The sequence below is a fragment of the Nannospalax galili genome, unplaced genomic scaffold, assembly GCF_000622305.1.
Source record: "Nannospalax galili isolate Female #2095 unplaced genomic scaffold, S.galili_v1.0 scaffold636, whole genome shotgun sequence".
Taxonomy (NCBI): Eukaryota; Metazoa; Chordata; class Mammalia; order Rodentia; family Spalacidae; genus Nannospalax; species Nannospalax galili.
The window spans coordinates 310569-336586 of record NW_008338112.1 but is presented as its reverse complement, the minus strand read 5'-3'; the positions used below and the strand labels follow the sequence as shown (position 1 = coordinate 336586).

At 39.8% G+C, this 26018-nt stretch overlaps 1 protein-coding gene and 1 non-coding gene across 4 annotated transcripts in view; both read right to left on the bottom strand.

The window, feature by feature from the left end:
* Positions 1-26018, bottom strand: part of Mipol1 (mirror-image polydactyly 1) — a 372255-nt gene that overhangs the window by 336069 nt on the left and 10168 nt on the right. The window lies entirely within an intron of this gene.
* On the bottom strand, positions 1465-1539 carry LOC115070334. The gene has a single exon (XR_003849503.1). It is a non-coding gene; the product is annotated as a small nucleolar RNA SNORD107 (small nucleolar RNA).

Here is a 26018-nt window from a genome sequence, read left to right as displayed (position 1 = left end):
AAAAAAATAATGATTAAAAAAAAATACAAAAAAAAATATATATATATATATATTATATGGTTTGTCTGATTGTAAACAGGAGACCCAGAGAGAATTTGGGCCACAGAGGGGGTGGAAAGATAGCTCAGCAGTGAAGAGCACTAGCTGCTCTAGCCAAGGACCTGGGTTCAGTTCCCAGCACCCACTAACCATCATCTATAACTCCAGTTCCAAGGGATTCAATGCCTTTTCTGGCCTTTACCCACATTGCATGCACATGGTACACTTAATACATGCAGGCAAAACACTCATAAACATAAAAATAATTGAATAAGTTAAAAAAAAAGTATAAATCATATAGATGAGAAATGTTCATTGAAACTGAAATTCAATAATTAAGTTAAGATTAGACTTAGAGGACAATGGACCAAGAAGTAATGATTTGAAAGCAAAACTGAATAGATTTTCTAAAACACAGCACAAAGTAGTAGAGACGGAAAATACAAAACAGAAGAGACATGAAAGATGCTGATATCATTTCAAGGATTAAAGGACAGAAGCCCTTTATTTGCTCTTCTTCCCAGTACACTGGTCAAATCTTTCTCTGCATTTCACCATTACATGTATCTTTTCTTGTACTGGGATGGATGCTGTAGCCTAGCTTGCTGGGTCAGCAGGAGCTGATGCTGTGGGAGCAGGGTTTCTGCTCATATATGGTTGTAGCCCTCCCCAGAGTACATTTTTATCTGGGGCCATCTATCTGGAGCTTTGGCTAAATCCTTCCTCACTACGTAGATCTCTTTAACCTCTTTAACCTGGATTAGGGTTTGAGTGAGCAGGAGGGGATGCACCTTGCAGAACTCCACCTCTCATCCCCGCTTTACTCTACCCTACTCCCACCCCATATGACCTTCAATGTAGTCTTCTAGTCTAAGCACTTCTTCCCTTCTCTTGTCTACTCTCACTTCTTTTTTTTGAGGGGGTACCCTCAGCTATAAGATGAGCTGATCCAAAATCATCGTTCCAAGGGAGAAATGGAACATCAGGTTTCTCCAGTTTATCCTCTTGCTCTTAACACTAAAGTAAATTCTTGACATTAATTAATTTTTGCTTATTTTTCTAAGTCCCTAGCTGTCACCTAGCAGAGTAGCTCTCCCACTACAAAGAGCCCCTGACAATGTTCTTTTGTAGCTCAATTATTCCATGCAGCATGAGGGTTTTTTGATATTCATTCATACTGCTGTTAAAATAGTAATCTGTTCCTTCTGATGGGTCAATTGTATTGCTCTGTCTTATGTATATATACCACAATCTGTATACTCACCTGCTAAAAAAGAATTTGGTTTGTTTCCAGTTTGGGGCTACAATGAATAAAGAAGTAATAAATGTTATGTAGGAGCTTGTTCTTAGTTCTCTTAGCTAAATATTCAAGGAAGAATTGTTAGATCATAATAACTTTGTAAGGAACTTCCCAATTACTTCCTTTTTTGTCAGAGTGCCACTTTAAGCTTAAATTTTGAAATCATTATTGTCAGACAAGGTCCTATGCCATCATAAACACTGCTTCCATCTTATATACCTATAGTCATCTATGAAAGTTTTAGGAAAGCCACATCTTCACTACCACTTCATATAGTATTTTTGTTAGATAGCTACACACAGGTATTAGCAGGCTTGGTGGGCACTGAAGATGGATACCTCCCTCACAATCAGCTTTGAACTTCACCTCCTGTTTCCCTGGTAACACCAACTTTAAGAAAGGTAAGCATCATAGTTGCCCCTCCTTAAGCTTTAAATTACTATATAAAACAGAAGACGTAACAGGGAGGCTTCCTAGAGTCCTAGTAAGGGAAAGCTATTCCCTGATCAAGAATGAAATTCATGTTCTACCTCTGGTCTACATATGACATTTTAAGTTAATCAAAACATAAGACTACAGAGATATTATTGTTACTTCCCTTAAGAGCTAATCCAACTTGGTCTGTCAATCACTTGGCCTGGGGCCACTCCTCAAAAAGGCTGATTCATACAGACATGCTAAAGAGATGGGAGGAATAATTATGACTTTAATGAGACAATGTACTTTTACATCCTCCTTGAGGCAGCTGCTTACAGACCTTCACTGCTAAGCCTGAATTCTAACTTAAAAAGCATAACCTTTCCTTTCCCCTCTTTCTACTTCATCTGATACAGGCCAAAATCTTAAGCATGCTTGCCCTGACCCTCTGGACATTATCATTCTGTCTCTGAAGACCTGCCCCCCTACAACTCTTGTCAACTCCTATCACTGAACCTGCTTTCTTGGACAGTAATTCAGCAGGCATGACTTTCTTCTCCACCTCCTTCCTCCCAGTAGCTGCTAGGATTTACAGTCTACTTGTCCTGTGGTTTTTAAAATAGTCTCTGAGCTTCCCCCTGAGTCGTTATCAAGGAGACTGTGGGTGACAGGCTTGAGCCTAGGGTGAAAGTCTTAATGACAGCCATACAGCAGGCCGGAGGCAATGGCCCTACCGCTGGAGCCACAAGGAACACCTTGTGACATGTGCTCCCATTGGCAGATCATGAGACTGATGCCTAGAGCTCACCACTCCCTAATCCCCACCTGTGGAATCCAAAATTGCAACACTTAGATATTGCAACAGTCAGAAGGCATCCTACCTGCTATTCTGTGATAAGACATTAAGTCTGTTATGCTAATAGGACGCTAAGCCTGTTATGCTAATAAGGTATCCTACTTGCTGTGCTGTGATTGGACCACTACCCCTATATAAGCTTGTGCCTTCCTGCAATAAACAGATCTGTGTCACTGAATCTGGTCTCCTGTGTCTGAATGCAGATCCACTGACACAATATCCTACCTGCTATTCTGTGATAAGACATTAAGTCTGTTATGCTAATAGGACGCTAAGCCTGTTATGCTAATAAGGTATCCTACTTGCTGTGCTGTGATTGGACCACTACCCCTATATAAGCTTGTGCCTTCCTGCAATAAACAGATCTGTGTCACTGAATCTGGTCTCCTGTGTCTGAATGCAGATCCACTGACACAATCTCCTCACCAGCCCTGGGGTCCGGAACTGGGCAGAAGCAGAGACGCCAGAAGGCAGCACCCGGTGAGCAGAAGAGCGGCCTCAACCCAGAGCAGGCGGAGGAGCTGCCGCCGCTGGCAGTGACCACAGGAGACCAGAACCCACAAAGGAACCCTGATTCCCTGGTAACAGATTCAATGTTAGGGAACCTTTCCAATGGGCTTCTCTTTTAATTATGACTTAATCTCTGAGTCACTTTCCTCTTGCAGTCATGAAGCTGCCTTAATACTCTGCTACTTAAATGTTTCTTCCACCAGATACCCTGACAATTGCTGGAGTTCTGCAGTCCATAAAATCTAAGGGCACAGACACAATTTCACCAAACTGATTTTTGTGCTTTGTTTGTTTTCAGGGCTGAAGATCAAGCACAGGGTCTTACATTAGGGAGGCATTTTAGCAACTTCTTTCTGAATGGTAAGGACGGTCTTTACTCCATTTTCCAAAGTTTCTTCCTCATTTTAACCTGAAACCTCATTAGAATAGCTCTTATTGTACCTTTTCCTACCAACATTCCCTTTCTCCTTCCTGGCTTACAACATTCCTGAAAGACAAGCACTTCAGCTATGATGTGCTGCTCTAATTAGGCCCCAAATAAACCTCTCTTTATGTCACCTTCAAGGGAGTGCCCTCATGGACTACAAAAAAAAAAAAATCCATTAGGCCCCACCTCTCAAAAGATTCCAGCACTTCTCAGTGCTGTGTGCTGGGGAACACACAGGACTTTGGAAGGCATGCCAGATCCAAACTATAGCACCTAAATGAGATAAAAATTGGCTAATTAAAAACTGAATTACAGGGGCTGGAGAGATTGCTCAGCATAACCTTAAGAGCACTGGCTGCTGCTCTTGCAGAGGACTGGGGTTTAATTCCCAGCACCTACATGGCAACTAACAACTGCCCATAACTCCAGTTCCAGGGGAATCTGATACCCTCTTCTGACCTCCATTGGCATTGCACAACACAGGTGCACTTAAATACACACAAGCAATACACTCACTGTGTATCCAATTTGTGAAATGCTTAGGAATGATTTAAGCAAGAGATACTAGGAATATCTATAATCTTTGAAAAATATTTAGTATTCCTTACTAATCTCTCCCTTGACAAGATGATCAGAGTCTAGTAGATAGAGCTATGTGGGTTTTGGCAAAGATGTACCTTATACCTAAGAATACTACTAAGCCTGTTCCTTAAGACAGAATAAAGAAATCTGAATTTGAATAGGGCCAAAAGGAAAAGTAATCAACAAAGGGCTTAAAAAGTATCATCATCCTCCTCTAGGCCCAGAGGTAAGGACATCATGACTTTAGTATTCAAATAATTTAAGAAGTATCTTTACTGTTGACATATGAAGGAAGATGGGAAGCCATGAGCAGAAAGCAATGACTGCACTTCAGCAGATTAAGAAGACAGCAGCAGAGAATCAAAAGCTGTCAATGTAAATGTCAATACAGTCTTTTCCAGAACTATAAGCAAGATTGTGTTGGGCTTAGTTAGAAACTGCACCACCAAAGGTCATCAAACAATTCTAAAATCAGAAAAATATCCTAGCTCTGTCAAAGAATCATTCAAATAAGAAGGTTAATGGTTGGATGTGCTTGTCCCCCAGGGGTTCAGGTATTAGGAAGCTTAGTCCCTATCATAGTAATATAGAAGATGAAGGAAAATTTTAGGAGATGGGGCCCAGTAGGAGAAGGTCTTTAGGTCATTAGGGGTCTACCCTAGGAATCTCATTTCCTGAAATGAGTTATTAAAAGAGCAAGCCTGGCTCCTTCCCTCTCTTTTTGGTTTCCTACTTTACAATGTGATCTCTCCACTACGCTCCTGACACTACAGTATCATCCACATGAGGTAATATGGCCCTAACCAGAGCTAGCACAATATGTGAGGTAAGTAATTTTTTTTCCTTTATAGGTACCCACCTTCAGATATTTCATCACAGTAAGAAAACAGACTTGGCAGAGATCACTTATAACATAGGTATGACATATGCAAAAGTGTACAGAAGACTACGGTACATATCTAGAAAGGAGGGGGAGAGAGAGAGACAGAAAGGAGGGAGGGAGGGGGAGTTTTTAAAGAGAGAAAGAGGGATCAATTCATGTGGACTGCTATATGATATGAATTCTGCAACTCACCTACAAAGCACAACAGACTACTTATTTAGTAAGTGCTCCCAGATGCTGGAGAGATAGCTCAGGGGTTAAGAGCATGGATTGCTCTGCAGAGGACCCAGGTTTGATTCCTACCACCCACATGGCAGCTAACAATTGTCTGTAACACCAGTTCCAGGGGATCCGACCGCCTCTTCTGAGCTCCGCAGACACTTCACGACATGGGTATACTTACACACATGCAGGCAATACATGAATAGACATAAAAACAGTAAAATATTTAAAAATTAAGTAAATAATAATAAGTGTTCCCTAATTGTACTGGAGTATTGAAGCCAACTGACAAAAGTCGCTAATGTCCCTTTCCAGCTCCAAGATGAACAGTGTCAGTCATGGATAGGATGGTTATATAAAACCAGAACCACAGGCCATAAATAAGGGATTGGGATTTCCTTTTGCCAGAGAGCCAGTTTTTTATCATTGCCCACAAGTATATCCCTGCCTACACAGAGGATAGTGATATCTTTGAAACTCAGTCACATAGAGTTTGCAGACAATAAAATATAGTAGATGATATTAAAGGTAAACCGGCACAATGACCCTTTGGGGAAAGAGCTGAACATTCACCAGTCTGGGATCATTTGTGTACAGTCTAGCAAAAAGGCCTGAGATGACCAAGTATTAAAGATCATAGAAATTTTAGCAAAAAAATTAAAGTTGTTTGTTCACTGGAGAGTTTAGATGCTGAGGTAAAAGCTCTACAAAGATTCTTCAAGGTTCTTGATTCAAGATTCTTGAGTTAATGAAATGAGAGCACTAGGCTGCTCAACCAATGCAAAAACGACATGAAATGTGCAAATACCTGGACAAGGTCTTATTAAAAGCCAAAACTAATTCTATCTCTCCTATGAACCACACCCCACTGCATCTATTAGTTTTCTGATTGAAATACATCTATCTAAAGATTCAAAGATAGCACCTACTCATAAGAGAGAACATGTAACTTTTGTCTTTCTAGGTCTGGGTTAACTCACTTAGGATGATTAGTAGAGGACATGAAGTTGGGTTATGGGAGAAGTAAGGTGGGAAGAGAGGGTGGAAGGAGATTGAATATGATCAAAACACACTATATGAAATTCTTGAATAAAAATTTTTGAAGAAAAAAAAAGTTCAAAACAGCAAAATACTAGACTAGAAAACTCCAAGCTCTTTCATTCCAGAGTAGCAGCTTAATTTAATTAATTAATTAATTAATTAATTAGCCTGTAACAGACCTGATGACAGGAATTCAGTCCCTGGGACCTACATGGTGGAGAGAAGCAAAACCTACACCTTGTCCTCAACCTTCTACAGTGCCACCCACCCACGCAAATAGACACAATTTTTCAAAAAAGCGATCAGAAGACTGTTGCAGCTCTTGAAAACAAAGGTTTTCAGCAATCAAAATAAACAAGAAAAATACATCTTTAAAATGACAAGTATTAAAGCATTTCCCACTGACTCTTCTCCCATTTTCTCTCTGTGCCGTAGTGGTCTTGTTCTTGAATCAGTTACTTTCCTGTAACCATTAGAAGCAAAGTTGGCTTGACTGTAAATTACTGTGTACATCTATGCTAGAGACTGGGGGGGGGGGGAGGTAATGGGAAGATGTGAGGTAGTGATGAAAGCACTCCTTTCTGTTTTGTCCCTCAGAGCTCAAGTGGGAAAAACAGCAAGCATTATTCCTACAAACTACAGGATAACAACAGACCCACAGAAGCCCAGGGCAAAAAGTTATGAATGAAGGGTAGAGATATATGATAGCCCAGTGATTGGCCAAAAGGGAGCTTTGAGGACGTTCTGGGAAACTAACACATGAAATCCAGGAAGAACACTAGAGAATTTTTAAAGTCATACATATACCCAGGCAAGAAGCATGTTTAACTAAGACATAAACAGTCCTGAAGCTTTCAATGCAGGCTGATGGCCAGGCTGAAAGCAAGCCTAGTTAAGGTCTGAAAACTGTTCCATCACAGAAGTCACCTCCACAGACCTGAGGAGTTCCTTGCATTCAAGAAAATGTCTGTCAATGATTTTACATCTTTACAAATCTGTTATCTATTGATGCGGGAATAAAAAGATGCAGAGAGTTCAGAGGGTAACATGCTTGCCTTGCAAGCATAAGGAACTCAATTCAATCCCTAGAACCAACATAAATGCCAGACTGTGGTAGCAGAAGTTTGTAATCCCACAGCTGGGCAGGTGGAGACAGGAAGATCCCTAGGTGCCCCTGGCCAGCAAGTTGAGCCTAACTGGTGATCTCCAGGCCAATAAAGGACTCTGTCTCAAAAGAAGTGGATGGTATTACCGAGGATGACACTCAAGGTTGTCCTCTGCTCCCACACATGCCGTTCCCATCACACAGGATAACACACAAGTATTTATAACAATTACCACACGAAACCCACTAAGGAACCAACAAGTAGGGTAGCTTAGAAGGAAAAAAAAGAGGCATTACAAAAAAAGTTTACAAACTACAGCTTTAAGAATTCAGCAAGTGAGATCAGCAGAGCATGCCAAGTTCTGGCCTCCCTCTTGCCTCCCTCTGGCAGAGGGCCTGTGAATTCAAGGGACTGCCTAAGAGCCCCCAGATCCTACCTCCACATGCTGGTGAGCTTCCCCTATTGCACCATACCCAGCCCCTAACCTGGGATTTTCTGAGGCCCCTCTCAAGGCCCCAGGGCAGATCTGGCTATAGTAGGCTAAGGCTGAGATCCTAGCAGATAGCCTGAGAGGGTGGGTTTCAACCTCCATTGATATAGCAGCTCTGATCTCAGCAGGCCACCAGAGAGTGACGAGTTCTGGCCTCCCTCTGATCTCCCTCTGCAATAGGGGCTAGGTACACAGAGGACTGCCTGAGAGTGCCCAGATTCTGCCTCCACGTGAAGGAAGCCTGAGTGTACATGACTGGAACCTGAACTGGACTTCTGTGGGTACTCCTGAAGCTACTCTGAAGCCATCAGTTCCCTCCAAATGAAAGAATCTAAGTACCCCGATAATACAGACAGAAGCATACTTCAACTTAATTTGCATTTCAGAATCACGAATAAGAGAAATTCACATGCAAAAATCACAACAAAAGAATAATAAAATGGAAAGCCAAAACACTGTCCCCACCAAATTCCAGTAAACAAATCAAAGAACTAAAAAAAATAGGGATAAACCAGAATGAATTCACAAAAGAGATAGAAACATTGAAGAAAACTCAGGCAGAAATGGAGAAGGAAGTGCAAAACGCAATAAGCCAACTTGAAACAACAGGGGAAAGCCTCACCTCTAGAATGAATGAAATGGAAAACAGAATATCAACACAGGAGGATAAAGTTGAAGAATTGGACCACTCAAGCAAAAATTGTGGAAAAATTTTAAAAACACAGAAATGGGAAATGCAAGAGATGTGGGACACCATGAAAAGACCAAATCTGCAGATGATACAAATAGAGGACGGAGAAGAATTTCAGGTTAATGGTCTTGACCAGATCTTAAACAGGATTGTAGAAGACAATTTCGCAAAATTAAGGAAAGACATTCCAATACAAATACAAGCACATAGAACACCAAATAGACAGGATCAGAAAAGAAACTCCCCACGACATATCACAGTAAAAACACTAAATGTACACAAGAGAGAATACTAAAAGCAGCAAAAGAAAAAAAAAAATCACATACAAAGGAAAGCCCTTCAGAATTACAGTTGACATCAATAAGAACTATGAAAGACAGGAGAGACTGGACCAAGGTATTTCCACTTCTACATTACAAGAGATGCCAGCCCTGAATACTTTACCAAGCAAAAATGTCTATTATAGTTGATGGGGAAAGAAAAATCTTCTATGACATAAAGAGCCTAAAAAAATACATGTCCATAAAACCAGCCCCTCAAGGACTACTTGAAGCAATACAGAGAGTGGAGAGAGAAACAACTAAACCCCAGGGGCAATGAAAGAAAAGAAATAAAGGTATAACCAAGGAAACACAAAATTAGACAGAAAACACAAACAGCAATCAAAATGACAGCAACCAATACACATCATTCAACAATAATCTTAAATATCAATGGACTGAACTCCCCAGTCAAAAGACACAGGCTAAGTGAATGGATTAAGAAACAAAACCCATCTCTTTGCTGTCTGCAAGAAACCCATGTCACCTTCAAGGACAGGCACTACCTTAAGGTAAAACGATGGAAAAGAATATTCTAAGCAAATGGCACTAAAAAAAACAAAGCAGGGGTTGCAATTCTAACATCCGACAAAATATAAGTAAAACTAATCAGAAGAGTTAAGGAGGGTCACTTCTTTCTGATCAAAGGAACAGTTAACCAAGAAGATATTACAATGCTTAACATATATGCACCAAACTCTGGTGCACCCCAATTCATAAAACCACCTCTACAGGACTTTAGGACACAGATTAATCCCAACTCAGTAATAGTACGGAACTTCAGTACCCCACTGTCTCCATTAGACAGGTCAGTTGGACAAAGAATAAACAGAGAGATATCAAAATTAAATGATACTATACATCAAATAGACCTAACAGACACCTTTCAAATATTCCACCCAAGCACCAAAGAATACACTTTCTACTCAGCACCCCATGGAACTTTTTCAAAAACTGACCACATACTGGGCCACAAAACAAACCTCAATAAATACAAAAATATTGAAATAATTCCATGCATTCTATCGGACCACAATACAATAAAGTATCAACATTGGACACAGCCCTAGTCACTACATGAATTCGTGGCGATTGAACAACACACACCTAAACAATGAGTGGGTCAAAGGAAAAATTAACAAAGAAAGAAAAGAATTCCCGGAATTCAACAAAAAGGAAAATACAACACAACACAACCTCTGGGACACTTTAAAAGCAGTCCTAAGAGGGAAGTTTATAACTCTAAGTGCCTACATTAAAAAATTAGAAAGAACACAAATAAATGACCAAACACTGCAACTCAAGACACTTGAAAACCAACAACAAATGAAACCCAAACCCAGCAGACAAAAAGAAATAACACAAATCAGAGAAGAAATAAATGAAAAAGAAACAAAGAAAACAATACAAAGAATCAATGAATCCAAGAGCTGGTTCTTTAAAAAGAACCAAGATTGACTGACCCTTAATCCTTAACCAAAAGAAAGAGCATCTCTAAATCAACAAAAATAGAGATGAAAGGAGAAACATCACAACAGACACCCAAAATATCCAGACCATTATTAGGGAATATTTTAAAAACCTATACATGGGGCTGGAGAGATGGCTCAGCGGTTAAGAGCACTGATTGCTCTTGCAGAGGACCTGGATTCGATTCCCAGCACCCACAAGGCAGCAATGAACTGTCCTTAACTCCAGGGAAATCCAAGGCAGTCTTCTGACCTCCGTAGCACTACATGACACTGGTACACTCACATGCATGCAGGCAATACACTCATACACATAAAATAATAATCACAAGCCAGGAGTGGTGGTACACGCCTGTAGTCCCAGCACTCAGGAGGCAGAGGCAGGCAGATCTCTGTGAGTTCAAGGCCAGTCTGATCTACATAGTGAGTTCCAGGACAGCTGGGGCTACAGGGAGACACTGTCTCAAAAAGACAAAAAAATAATAATAATAATAATAACCATAAATAAAATATTTTAAAAATATATACACTACTAAATCTAAAAAACTAAAAGAAATGGATGGATATCTGAAATCACGGAAACCACCAAAGTTAAGCCAAGAAAGATCAAAAGTTTAAACAGACCTGTAACATATAAGGAAATTGAAACAGTAATACAAAGTCTCCCAACTAAAAAACGCCCAGGCCCAGGTGGATTTACAGCAGAATTCTACCAGACATTTAAAGAAGACCTCCAACCAATGCTACTTAAATTATTCAAAATGATAGAAACAGAGAACTCCCAACAAATTCCTTCTATGAAGCCAGCATCACTCTAATACCCAAACCGGGTAAAGACACAACCAAAAAAGAAAACTATAGACCCCTATCCTTGATGAACATAGATGCAAAAATCCTCAACAAAATACTCGCAAAACTGCCAGGTGTGGTGGCGCACGCCTTTGATCCCAGCACTGCAGAGGCAGAGGCAGGTGGATCCCTGTGAGTTCAAGGCCAGCCTGGTCTACATAGTGAGTTCCAGGCCAGCTGGGGCTACAGAGAGACCCTGTCTCAAAAAGACCAAAAATAAATAAATAAATAAACTTGCAAACTGCATACAGACACATATCAAAAAGATCATTCAACATGCTCAAGTACGCTTTATCCCAGAGACGCAGGGATGGTTCAGTATACACAAGTCAATAAATGTCATTAATCATACAAATGGACTCAAAAACAAAAATCACATTGTCATCTCAAAAGATGCAGAAAAGGCTTTTGACAAAATTCAGCATGGATTTATGTTCAAAGTCCTTGAGGGAACTGTACTGGAGGGAAGATACCTCAACATAATTAAAGCTATATACAACAAACCCACAGCCAACATCATTGTAAATAGAGAAAAACTGGAAGCATTCCCATTAAAATCAGGAAGCAGACAAGGATGTCCACTCTCTCCACTCCTTTTCAACATAGTGCTTGAAACTCTTGCTAGAGCAGTAAGACAGGAGAAGGAAATTAAAGGAGTACTAATTGGAAAAGAAGACGTCAAACTATCACTTTTTGCAGATGATATGATACTATTACTAAGAGATCCCAAAAGTTTCCCGAGAAAAGTCCTAGAACTGATCAACACTTTCAGTATAGTGGCAGGTTATAAAATCAATCTACAAAAATCAGTAGCCTTTTTATATACCACCAACAAGCAATTGTAGAAAGAATACAAGGAAATGTTCCCATTCACAATTGCTTCAAAAAAAATAAATAAATAAAATATCTTGGAATAAATCTGATCAAAGACACCAAAGATCTCTACAATGAAAATTTTAAATCTTTAAAGAAACAGATTGAGGAAGACACCAGAAGATGAAAGGACCTCCTATGCTCATGGATTAAGTGAATTAATAACTGTGAAAATGACCATCCTACCAAAAGCAATATATACATTCAATGCAATCCCTATCAAAATCCCCATGACATACTTCATAGAATTAGAAAAAAACCATCCTTAAGGTCATATGGAAGCACAAAAGACCCTGGATAGCCAAAGCAACCCTGATCACAAAGAGCAATTCTGGGGGAATTACTATACCAGATCTCAAAGTATACTACAGAGCTATAGTCATAAAAACAGCATGGTACTGGCACAAAAATAGACACATTGATCAATGGAACATCATTGAAGATCCAAACCCAAGTACACGCAATTTCAGCCCCCTGATATTTGACAAAGGTGCCAAGAACACACAATGGAGAAAAGACAGCATGTTCAACAAATGGTGCTGGCAAATCTGGTTCTCCAGCTGCAGAAGGATGAAACTAGATCCTTATTTTGCACAAAAGTCAACTCCAAATGGATCAAAGACCTCAATGTGAAACTGGAAACCTTGAAGCAATTAGAAAAAAATACTGGCAGTAACTTACAAGATACAGGTGTAGGAAAGATTTTCTAACTTTTAAAAAAAATTTTATTTGTTATTTTTATTTTATGTGTATCTGTGTATTGCCTGCATGGGGGTAAGTGCACTCATGTCGTGCAATGCCCGCGGAGGTCAGAAGAGGCTGTTGGATTCCCTGGAACTGGAGTTAAGGACAGTTGTTATCTGTCATGTGGGTGCTGGGATTTGGAACCTGGGTCTTCTGCAAGAACAACCAGCGTTCTTAACTGCTGAGCCATCTCTCCAGCCCCAGAAAGGATTGTCTAAATCAGACAGCAGTTGCTCAGGAATTAAGGTCAGCAATCAACAAGTGGGACCTCATTAAACTAAAAAGCTTCTGTACAGCAAAAGAAACAATCAAAAAAGTGAAGGGAAAACCCACAGAATGGGAAAAAATCTTCACCAGTGACACATCTGACAGGGGTTTAACATCCAGAATATACAAAGAACTCAAAAAACAAAGAATCGAGAAACCAAATGACCCAATTAAAAGATGGGCTCAAGAGCTAAACAGAGAGTTCTCAAAGGAAGAAATAAAGATGGCTAAGATACATCTCAAAAAGTGTTCAACATCCTTAGTAATTGGGGAAATGCAAATTAAAACCACCCTAAGTTATCACCTTACCCCCCAACCAGACTGGCTAGGATCAAGAGAACAAATGATACCAAATGCTGGCGAGGATGTGGAGAAAGGGGAACACTCATTCACTGCTGATGGGATTGCAAACTTGGCCAACCCCTATGGAAAACAGTGTGGAGAACTCTTAAAAAACTAAAAATGGACCTACTATATAACCTGATTATATCACTCCTTGGCATATACTCAAAGGACTCATCCTATTGTAGAGACACTTGTACAACCATGTTTGTTGCTGTTCTTTTCACAATAGCTAAGAGATGGAAGCAACCTAAATGTCCCACAACTGATGAGTGGTTAACAAAAATGTGGTATATTTACACAATGGAGTTCTACTCAGCAGTAAAGAAAGATGAAATCATGAAATTTGCAGGTAAATGGATGGATCTAGAAACTGTTATACTAAGTGAAGTAACAGACTCAGAAAAAAAATGACGATGTATGTTCTTCCTCATATGTGGATCCTAGCACCAAATCCTTTTAAATTCCAGGTCCTTTTAATAAGATGATGCTATACAGTAGTCTCTTCTGCATGAAATAACTACCATCATCACGACTTCAGCTGTGCCTGATCACTAAACATCGTAACAACTGGGCTTGTTGATAGCATTGCTCATTCATTAAAGGAGGGCCAAGCAGGGTCACTGGACCCTCACCGGAGTGTACAGCCACCCTTCCCAGCCAACTGTATGTCATGGCCCCCTGGATTTGGGGAGGGCTAAAGTATACAACCTGGGGAGGGCTAGGAAGAGAAGGCCTGACCCAGTCTAGGTAAAGGCTTTCCAGTGTGCATATATTCAGGTCATACATACATCTCAGCAACCCCTAAGTTATCTTGCTAAGTAAGCTCAGTAAATTCATTGGTTCCCCAGCAAAACTTCAATCAAACATTGGCTTGACACTAGAACCTTAAAAGGGAATAAGCATTGCTTAGTATCTCCAAGAAAACAATTCTCAAATAGATGGAAAATTTATTTGTTAATGCTATTATGTCTCATAATTATTTAAGAAAAAAAAAGGAAGAAATGAGAACGTAAAAGATGTTAAAAGGATATGGGAATGGAGATATTTTCCAAAATAGAAAAAGAGAGAAAGCCTAAGCATGTGATGAAGGTCTGTGTAGGTTTGTTATGACATATAAAGGATGAGACAAAAACAATATACACATAATCTTAAATTTTCTATGGTCATAGTCAATCAGCTTAAGGAATAAAATATAATCTAGTCAAAGCTTATCTGAGAATATTTGGTTTTGTACCCAAGCCTTATCTACATAGCACATGATGGTTATGTCCTTTGAGTGGAAAGACAATGTTCTATGCAGGGAAAACTGACCATTCCCAAATTTTCGGTAATCAGCATATACATTAAAGCTGGGGTTTGTTTCACTGTGTGTGTGTGTGTGTGTGTGTTGTTGTTGTTGTTGTTGTTGTTGTTTTTAATTTTTTTTATTTTATGTGTATGCATGTATTGCCTGCATACACATAAAAGTGCACCTGTGTCGTGCAATGCCTGCGGAGGACAGAATAGGCTGTCGGACCCCTGGAACTGGAGTTATGCACAGTTGTTAGCTGCCATGTAGGTGCTAGGGTTCGAACCCGGATCTTCTGCAAGAACATCTAGTGTTCTTAACCGCTGAGCCATCTCTCCAGCCCCACCTTATTGGATGTTTAACAGCCATACTTTGAGGCCTATACTAATCTGGTCAGAGGGACTTAAAGGATAGTTTTTGCCCCTTTCCCTCCAAGGCCTACTAAGTTGCAGGGGACTGTGGAACATCTCTCAAAATGTCCTGTAACTGTGGTGAGTCACCTGTCCTCTTGTTCAGGGAGGACATGGAGACCCCACGAAATGGACTTGAACCAGTGTCCAGTCTACGAAGAGGAGGGTCAATTCAGAGGAAACATCCCATTCATGCTTCCAAGTGAAGCAAGACATGGTGTAGCAGGACCTTTGACTTATCTTCACATAGATGGAACTGGTAAAATAAAGGAGCCAGGGGCTCCTCCCAAGCCCATGTGACCCCTAAGGAACAGATCCCCAAATGACCTTAAGTGTAAAAATAAATTGATTTGGGCCAAATGTATGGTCTTAAGCACCCAAAAAGAAAGTATAACCAAAGAGTAAAGTCATCGGTATACTTCTTTAAGAGTTCAAGGGCTTACACTTCCCAGACATTAGGCTTGAGTCTATATAAAAAGTTATTTAGACAATTATTTCTCATTGATGATTTTGTTTCTAACCAGAAAGAGCTGCTCAGATGTAAGACTTCAAGGGAGACAACCAGCTATTGTTCTAAAATGATGGATAAATTTGTTTTCTCCCCCTATCTAGATGCCTTTGAGAGGGAACTGACACTGATTCTAACCACTCCAATAGCTATCTAAATACCTGAAAGCAAATCCTGAATCCATCACTCTGGAGTCCAGCCTTGGAAGACAAAAGATAAATGAGGAGGAACCCAATAGAGGGGTTTGAAAATTACCCTGTTCTGACTTTTTTCTAGTTCCCTGTCTAGAACTTGTAATGTTAATTACTCTTGCCTTTACTTCTCCTTCACATCTCTTATTCACAATTCAAGGGCTTTCTTTTCCCCTTAAAGATAAGAGTTATGCAATTTGGGAGTCTTTTAAATAGACCCACTGAAGGGGGTACTCCAACTGCCTCACACTACATCCCTGTTCAGCATGGAAGAAGCCAGACCAGTCTGCATCCAGATTTCCTATTGGCAGTTTGGGTAACCTCTTCAGAAGATGGTGTGATAAGAATAGGAGGTAGGAATTGGCTAGGCAATCCATAATCCCAACATTCTTACTGAGTTGGGCATTAAAGACAGGAGAATCATTAAGGAGCTTGTAAACCAGCTGGCCTGGAGCACACAGAGTGATAGAAAGAAGAGAGAGAGACTGCTTCATCAAGGTGGAAGGAGAGAAAGAAAGAAAGAAAGAAAGAAAAGAAAGAGAGAGGAAGGAGTAATGAAGTTATCAGAAAAAAAGTGATGAGGAGATATGGGAGGAGTTGGAGGGAGGATGCAGGCATGGATTTGATCAAAACACCTTATATGCATGTATGAAATTCTCAATAAATTTATTTAAAAAAAAAAAAAGGAAAGAAAAGGAATTCAGCAACTAGGGCTGAAGAGATGGCTCAGCAGTTAAGAGCACATAGTGCTCTTACAAAGGACCCAAGATGAATTCCCAGCACCCATGTTGGGTTGTACACAACTGCCTGTAAGTCTAGCTGCTAGGGATCTGACACCTTCTTCTGGAATCTGTAGGCCCCTGCACTCACCCATGTACATACCCACATACACAGACACACATATACACATAACTAAAAATAAATCAAAAAAAAATTCAGCAAGTGGAAAGGAGACAGGTGATGAAAGGCATTCAACATGTTTCCCCTCCAAAACAAAGATTCAAACAAATTAAATACAATGGCTGTCTCACCAGAATGTTTGAAACAGAGAACTGGATTTCAGACAAGATATACAGTGGTCTTATAAGGAAGAAAACTGAACACACAGTATCTTCTGTCCCATACAGACATCAAACCATCACTTTTCATGAAGGAATGCAAATAAAAACCACCATATCATCTCATGCTGGCCAGACTGCTACAACTAATAAAATAAAAATTATAGATGCTTATGAGACTACAAAGGAAGGGAACTTTTATACATTGTTCGTGAGAGTATAAATTAGTATAGTCATTATAGAAAAGAGTAGAAGTAGGCATTTGAGGAAACTAAAATTAGAATTGCCACATATCACAGGAACTCTCCCATCTAATATATGTCCAAAGACAATAAAATCAGTATGCTAAGGAGTTATCTGTGCTCCCAGTTATTGCAGGCCTATTCATAACAGCCAAAACAGAAAAATCTAAGGTTTCCCACTAGATGAGTGGATAAAGAAACTGTGATAGAAATCTATCTATTGATCAATCGATAGATACAGATATAGATAGAGAGGTAGGCCATACACATCATATCGTGACTATATTAATAAAATCATTCTACCATAAAATTGAAATTCCATCATTTGGAGCAACATGGGCGGAACTAAATGGAATTACATTAAGTGAAATAAATCAGATGCGCATGCACTTTCGCGCGCACACACACACACACACACACACACACACATACACACACACAGAGTGCATGTTTTTATTTACGTGGAAGCTAAAATGTTGGTTTCACAGAATTACAAAATAACGCTGTTTACCAGAGCCTAGAAAGAATATGAGGCAAAGGGAGAGACTAAGAGGTCAGGGGTGCATATGGATATTATGACTGCCTTCCAACGTTCTGTAAAACAGCAGAATAACTGTGCCTGGTAACGATTAATATTATAAAGTAATACAGAGGATTTGGAATGTTTGTAACACAAAAAATGATAAATGTCTGTTGATACATATGGCAATCACTCCGATCTAATCACTACATATCATGCATGCATTAAAATACTACACCATAGCCCACAAATATATAAAATTACAATATGCAACTACAAAGAAAATATATTTTTTCTCATTAACCTTTGTCTTAATGGATTTCAAAATTCTGTGACAGATCTTTGGTCAAGTTGTTTCCATTAAGGAGTAATGGCTTAAAAAACTTTTAAGCTCTCATACATGCAAACATACACATACACACACACACACACACACAAACATACACACACACATATACACGCACAGAAATTGCCCATAAAACATTTTCCTTTCTTTCTTTCTCAAGATTTTACTATGCATTTTCATTAAACAGCCTTTTATTATTAAATTTGAATAGAATTGAGACAAGCAGTTCTGAGATCATTTTTCCAGCACTGATGAAGCCTAGGGTGGCAGATGTTGGGGATAGTATCCAGTCAGCCTTCTGAGTTCTCTGGGAAAACATGGTGACCTTGGCAGTCTCAGCAGTCTTCTTGTCCTGTACTTGACAATACCTAGCCACTGTGCCTCAAAACAGGAACAGCAAAAAGACCTGAGGGAACAGTCAGAGAAACTACACACACATACACACACACACACACACACACACACACACACACACTTGCCTGCAAGCCTATCAATGGCAGCATCACCAGATTTCAAGAGTTTGGATACACCTTCCAGCTTCTTACCAGAATGGCAAGCAATCTTTTCTTTGAGCTCAACAAACTTGCAAGCTAAGTGAACTGTGTGACAATCCAGTGCAGGGCAGAGCCAGCACTAATTTGTTCTGGATGGTTCAGATAATCACCTGAATAGTGGAGCCAGCTGCTTCTACTGCTGGATCACTTTTTCTGTCACCAGCAACAATGCCACATCAAACAGCTTTGACAGACACATTCTTTACACGGAAGCCCACATTAAAAACAAAAACAAAAACCCCAGCAAGTGGACCATATCAGACCTCTATCAATACAACTGGCATTAAAAAATTAGAATGGACTCTTACTGTTCATCAGGTTTTTAACTATATTTTAAGAAAATTGCAGTATTAGTATGCCAACATTATACAATTACCTAAACAAAAAGCCTGAATCTTAAATTTAGTTTTTAAGAGTGAGCCTAGACCAGATGTGATGGCGCACACCTTTAGTCCCGGCACTCAGGAGGCAGAGGCAGGTGGAACTCTGTGAGTTCAAGGCCAGCCTGGTCTACATAGTGAGTTCCAGGCCAGCTGGGACTACAGGGAGACCCTGTCTCAAAAAGATCAAAAAAAAAAAAAATAGAGTGAGCCTGAACTGAGAGGACACTCATCTCCCCAATGATCTCCTGGAACCATGCTGATGGAACTGTCTTCTTGAGACTCTGTCTCTGGAATTGTATCCTCCAATCAAGCCCCACCCATAATTTTATTCAAAATGGTTTCTACAGGTTCAATTGGCAGAGTACAAGTTTGCATCCATCCTTATCTAAACAGAGCACCCTGTTTTTTCATCTCTAGTTCTAAAATATCTCTTTTACCCAAGGTCAGACATCCTTCTCAGTCTTCACTGTGTAATGGAGATGGGTGTGCTGTCTTTCAGTGCTTTGATGTGTCAATTCTCAAGCATACCCACATTCATCCATTCATTACCTTTTTGGGTGGAGTACCAAATTGAAGTTACCAAGGAAAGAGATCAGGTGGCCAGGTCACAAGACACAACAGCACAAGGTTTTGCTGGGGTTAGCTAAGTCATCAGTCTAGATTATATCCATTTATAAAAATCATTCCTACACAAAAGGAACTACTAGGAATTTAAAGTTCGGAACATAAAATCTATTAATTTGTTCTAGCTAGATATACTTCCTTTGATTATGTATAAATAAGAGCAAAAAAGTAAAATATTACGAAGCATTATACAACACATCCTTTACTCTCCAGCATTATCTCACTGAAAACTGGCATAGACAATTAAAACGTGTTGTTACTCAAAATAATGGGAAATAAGGACATTAAGGACTAACTGAATTTTGTTGCTGTGTTCTAAGTTTAAATATGAGAGGAAAACAAGAAGGGCCTTTCCTGGAAACGCTTCTAGGTAGTAGAGGTGGCAATGAGGAGCTGGAAGTGATACAATTTACAGCTCTCTACCTTTCCAACCTCACAAATCTTTCATCTTGCCAGACCCAGTTGTGCAAGTATCTGGACAATACTACAAGCAGAGGGAGACATTCCTGCATGTGGCACATACCACTCAATTTGCCAGTACATTTTCCTAAGGAAACTGAAGTACTTAGACTTTCATCCCATGAAGCCAAATGTGAGGTATTACATCATCACCAAGTCTAGTCTCACACTTGTTTTGTTTGGGTTTGGTACTTTGAGACTGGGTCTAGCTATAAAGCCCAGGTGACCTCAAACTCATACTCTTTCTGCCTCTACCTCCTGATGCTTAAAATTACAGATGCATCCACTGCAATTAGTAGGCTGGGCATGGTGGTGCATGCCTTTAGTCCCAGCACTTGGCAGGCAGAGGCAGGCAGATCTCTGTGAGTTCAAGACCAGCCTGGTCTACATAGCGAGTTTCAGGCCAGGTGGGGCTACAGGGAGGTTTTAAAAAGACCCCCCCCCCGAAAAAAATTACAGATGCATGCAGTGCAATTATTGTAATATCTATCAAATCTTGTAAAGTTTTCCTGGGAAGAAACAAAAGCAGAGGCGTGGTGGTACATGCCTTTAATCCCAGCACTAGGGAGGCAGAGAAAGAGGCAAAAGCAGGAGGATCTCTATGAGTTTAGGATCAGCCTGATCTACACAGTGAGTTCTAGGCCAGCTAGGGTTACAGCTAGGGTTGTCTCAAAAAGACAAAACAAAAAGGAAGGAAGGAATAAACAGAGTAAAGATGTCCTTACCTGAGTACCCAGCCATTCCTCCCAGTCAGTTGTATGAAAATCTGCCCCAATTACATATAGCTTCCCTGCCTCGGAGAGGAACTAAAATACATGGGCTGGGAAGGCTTAAGAGGAGGCAGCTCCCCCTGAGATTATGAGGAAATCATGATCCACACTGGGGAAAGATCTTCCAGTACTGCTGCTCTTGGGTCACACATGCACCTGTCAGTCAGTAACCTCTCATCCATGCTCAGAAATAAGCTCAATAAACTCATTGCTTCTCCACGGTGAATTTTGGTGTAATCAAATATTGCTTTTCCACTAAACCTTAGGAAAGGAGTAAACATTGCTTAGTACCCCCAGGAAAAAAATTCTCACAACAGATGGTAAATTATTTTGTTATTGTTGTATGTTTCATGGTATTAAGAAAACCAGTACGTAAAAGAAGACGTTAGAAAGATATGGAAATGGAGATATTTTAGTAAAGAAGGATTTATGTATGAAGATTAAAATGGCTGGATGATTCCAAAATGGAAAAGAAAATGAAAAAGTTAATGCAAGTTACAAAGGTCTGAGTACAAACAACCAGGGCAATGCCCTTTGAAGATCCAGAAATAAATGTTACTGAACTGCCACTTAATAAGGGATACAGATACCTGCTAGTCATCACGTGTGCGTACTCTAGATAAATGGAGACATATCCTACCAGGACTCAAGAGGCCAAGGGAATAAATAACAGGCCTGCCTTCACAGCTGAGATCATACAAAGAGTGACACAAACATTCCCTGGAGGCCAACTAGTCTATAGATGGTCTCCCGGTACTCCCTGTAGCCCCAGCTGGCCTGGAACTTGCCTCCCAAGTGCTGGGATTAAAGGCGTGTGCCACCACACCTGGCAAGCACATACACTTTTACAAGAGGACCTGAATTTGGTTCCCAGCTCCCAAATCAGGCAGTACACAACCACTTGTAACTCCAGCTCCAGCAGGTCTGTTGCCTCTGGCATCAGCAAACACTTGCACACATGCACACAAAAAATAAAAATAAAAATCCTTTAAAATATTAACAACTTTTTTCAAGTAGCAAGAGAAATAAGTACTTTAATCTGTTTCTTTATAACTTTAGGAACATAAAATCACACACACCCCAGACAATAAATACATTTAAATTATTTTTATTTTTATTTTATATGCATGAGGGTTTTGCTTGCATGCATGTAAGTGCACCAGATGTATGCAGTGCCCAGAGAGGCCAGAAAAGGGTGTCAGATCCCCTGGAACTGGAGTTACAGACAGTTATTAGCCACTATGTGGGTGCTGGGAATTGAACCCAGCCAGCGCTCTTAACTGCTGAGCCATCTCTCCAGTCTCAAATAAATACATTTTGACTATTATTTGCAGGATCAAAGAAGCTAGTTTCTAACCAATGTTACCTATGCACACGTCTATTAGAACACTTGTCATGGCGCATATTAATTATTTACTCATCCATCTTCTGAATTAATCAGTCCAATTACCTTGAACGCAGCCAATACCTCATATTGGAGAACCTGACTCATAATGCTTAAGAGATGTGCTAAATTGATAAAAATCTCATTTTATAGAGAAGATTCTGAAAGAAGTCAGTTGATCAGGTTAGAATCTCACCTGTAATGAAGCCATTTATGTGTTTATTTATAGAGCAAATACTTATTGTTCTAAGTCCTAGATTCTAGAAATAAAGCCTAGACCTTCTGACTCCCAATGCAGTGCTCTTTCCATAAAAGTAATGGGAAGATAATTTACCTTTTTAAAATATAAAACTTCTCTCACAAGAATATAGTAGGAAGGAGAAAATTCTTCTGGAGAGGAACTCACTACTAAGCTAAAACATTCTGCCTTAAATATCTACAGAAAGGCAATCTTCTGGCAGATCTATCTGAAAAGGCAAGAGAATGTAGGATCAACATCTAAGCTTTTGGTTTTAGAAAAAAAATAGCAAGTCACTACATACTGGATGACAGAAGAATAAAAATCATTTTACACTTACTCAAAAATACTGAAACTGTGAGATGTACTAGGCTATACCTCTGGAAGCTCTCTAAAGAATACCTTTATTTTCTTCTAATTATCTAATAAGGTTTATCTAACTTATTAAACTATTCTTCCTACAGAACTTAGAGAATTTCAAGCACTTTCTGTCCCACACTCAAGTTTAAGCTTTTTGGTTCTGTTCATAGCTTTCACTCGCATCTAATCTGACAGTCTGGTTTTGTCTCTGTTTTAGCAGTTCGCCTTCACTAAGTGTTCCAAAATACTTACACAGGAGGGATGTTTATAATGGCATTTGCATTCACTTATTTCAATTTAGTCATATAATGTCAAAATTACACTGTCATAAGTAAGTCAATTACTTAGCTGTATTAAAACATTACTCTTAGTATTATCTCAGATACATAGCCTTGTTTATTAGACTAACACAATTAGTATACAGCCCCATCTAGTGGAGAAATGACAAAGAGCCCAGAGCTTGTCCTTGCTAATTTTGAACCTAACAAAACTGACTTTTAGAAAACCTAGATTTTCATTCATAACATGTAATCACTCATATTTTCCTAATCAGTATTCAATATTCTGACAAAAATTCATTTGATAAGTAATATTTCTGAACATTTGCAATTTCTTCAACTTCTAAGAATCTTTCCATTAGGAAAATAAAGACTGGCAGATAATATTTTTAAAGGGAAAAAAAAATTGTGGGTGGGTTTTTTTTTTTTTTTTTTTTTGACAGGGTCTCTCTGGTCCCAACCCGCCTGCTGGAAGTCACTATGTGGCCCAGGCTGGCCTCGATCTCTTTATGATAGACTGTGAGCTCTAAGTCAAATAACCCTTTTCTCCCCAAGTTGCTTTTGGTCATGGTGTTTATCACAGTAACAAAAAGCAAACTAGGACAGAAATTGGTACCATACCTAGGGTGTTGCTGTGACAGAACTGACCATGTTCTTTTTATGCCCTGAACTGTTTTGTGGGAGGAAGGTAGAGGATTTGGGGGCTTTAGGATGGAAAAGTAATTGAGTGCTTAGAGCTTGATTAGCTATTCTGTTGGAGCTGGGAAGAAAAGAATGCTGAATAAAATGTAGACAATGGAAGCCTAGCTTGTGAGATTGCAAAGGGAAACAAAGTCTCTATCAGGGCTGTTTGTGTGATATTTTGAATTAAGAATCTATAGTCACTGTCAGCTGAGGCTGAAGAATCAGATATGATTAACAAGGGACCAGTACAACAGAAATGAAAACCTTTGCTTTACTGGGACAGTAGATGCTGCTTAGCCGGGGCTTAAAAAAAAAAAAAAAAAGTAGCTGTGGTTAACAAGAGACAGCATCATTGAGGCAAAATCTTCTGGGAAGTATTTACAATGGGCTGGCACATAGAAGCTGTGGTCTGGAGGGCCAGGGCTGCATCTCAAGCTGGTAGCCCATGTTACTGGTTTTGAAGGCATGAGAACAGGTGAGGGTTGGCATTGTACAAGGCCAAAAGAGGCACTGGAGACCACAGCATACTGAAGACATCAGGACCATGGGATGATGACCAAGGACAAGAGCAGGTGTGGAGTGGGGCAAACCTGAACCTGAGACAAGGGTGTGTGTGTGTGTGTGTGTGTGTGTGTGTGTGTGTGTGTGTGGCAAACCTGAACCTGAGACAAGGGTGTGTGTGTGTGTGTGTGTGTGTGTGTGGCAAACCTGAACCTGAGACAAGGGTGTGTGTGTGTGTGTGTGTGTGTGTGTGGCAAACCTGAACCTGAGACAAGGGTGTGTGTGTGTGTGTGTGACAGATGGTAGAGCCAGAAAAGTGGGCCTGCTCAAGCCCTTTAGAGCCCAGAAGATCATCAATGAGTCCCCAAAGGTGGTCACTGAACTTTTTACAGTGTTGGATTTTGGTTTTGATTTGATTGTAATTGTGCCTTGGTTCTTCCCTCTAGGGATAAGAAAGTATGTAACTTATTTTGGATTTTATAGGAGCCTACATTAAGAGACTTTGGATTTTAAAGGAGATCTTAAAACTTTTTTAAAATGTTTTATTTCATATTTTTTATTTTTAAATTTAATTGTATTTTTTTTATTTTTAATATTTATTAATATATTTATATTATGATATAAAAATGAGATTTCAGAGCCAAGAAATGAAAGGGTATGGCTTAAAGCAATGTGTGTGTATGTCAAAGGGTGAACTATTATAGTTAGGACAGATGACTTCTAAGAAAGCATTTTCCTGTTCTAGGAAAAATACCACCCTGAAATAATCCAGGGGCAGGCAAGAGGAGAACTGATGGACCAAGACCTCTTATCAGTACAGATGCTAAAGGCCAGCCTTGCCATTGCTGCTCAGCTCCATCTGCTCTCATGTTGGAGGGTATATCTCAGCTTTGATTTTTCACTTGTTAAAAATAAACTGACTGCTTTTCTCAACCTAGGCCCTAATGTGAATTCTTTTCCCTCCAGAGCATAAGACCAAAGCATCCACCATGTTTGGGATTGGAGGGAATTAGGGATGGGAGATCTCCCCATAGCACTACTCTGTCTTGAAATTTCCTCCACAAAACACAGGAGTCCAGTACTACTGAAATTCATCGTCACTCAAGCACTCAGGATACCAACAAAATGCAGTCAAATTCTTTGCCAAAATATAGCACAAATGTACTCTGTCCTCTTTCCAGAAACCTTATGAGCAGGGCTGTCACTGCCCACACTAATCTTGGTGTCCTTGGTCTCCCACATTCCACCAGAATGGCCAATTAAGTGCTGTTTCAGCATTCTAGGGTGTATCTATCCCCAAACTCCAGACTCTTCAACCTTCCTTCTACAAACAGTTCCAAATGTCTAAGGTTATTCTGTTTTATCAAAGAAATAATTCCAGTTCTTGATACCATTTTTTATTAGTTAATTTTCTCATTGCTGTGACCAAATACCTGACAAGAAGCAACTTAGGAAAGGTTTATTTAGCATACAGTTTGAGAAAATACAGTCCATCATGGCAGCAAAGACACAGTGGCAGAAGCATGAGATAGCTAGTCGCATTATGTCACAGTCAGAAGCTACGAGAGCAGTGGATGCTGCTGTCTGTCTGTCCTCTCTCATTCACTTCAGCACCCCAGCACAGAACGGTGCTGTCCACATTCAGGATGGAGCTTCCCTCCTCAGATGAACATTTGTGGAAACACCTTCACTGACATGTCCAAAGATGTTTTCTGGGTGATTTTAAATTCCATGGAGTTGACAATGTAAGATTAACCATCACTGCAACCCAAGGTTTTTTTATGCTATC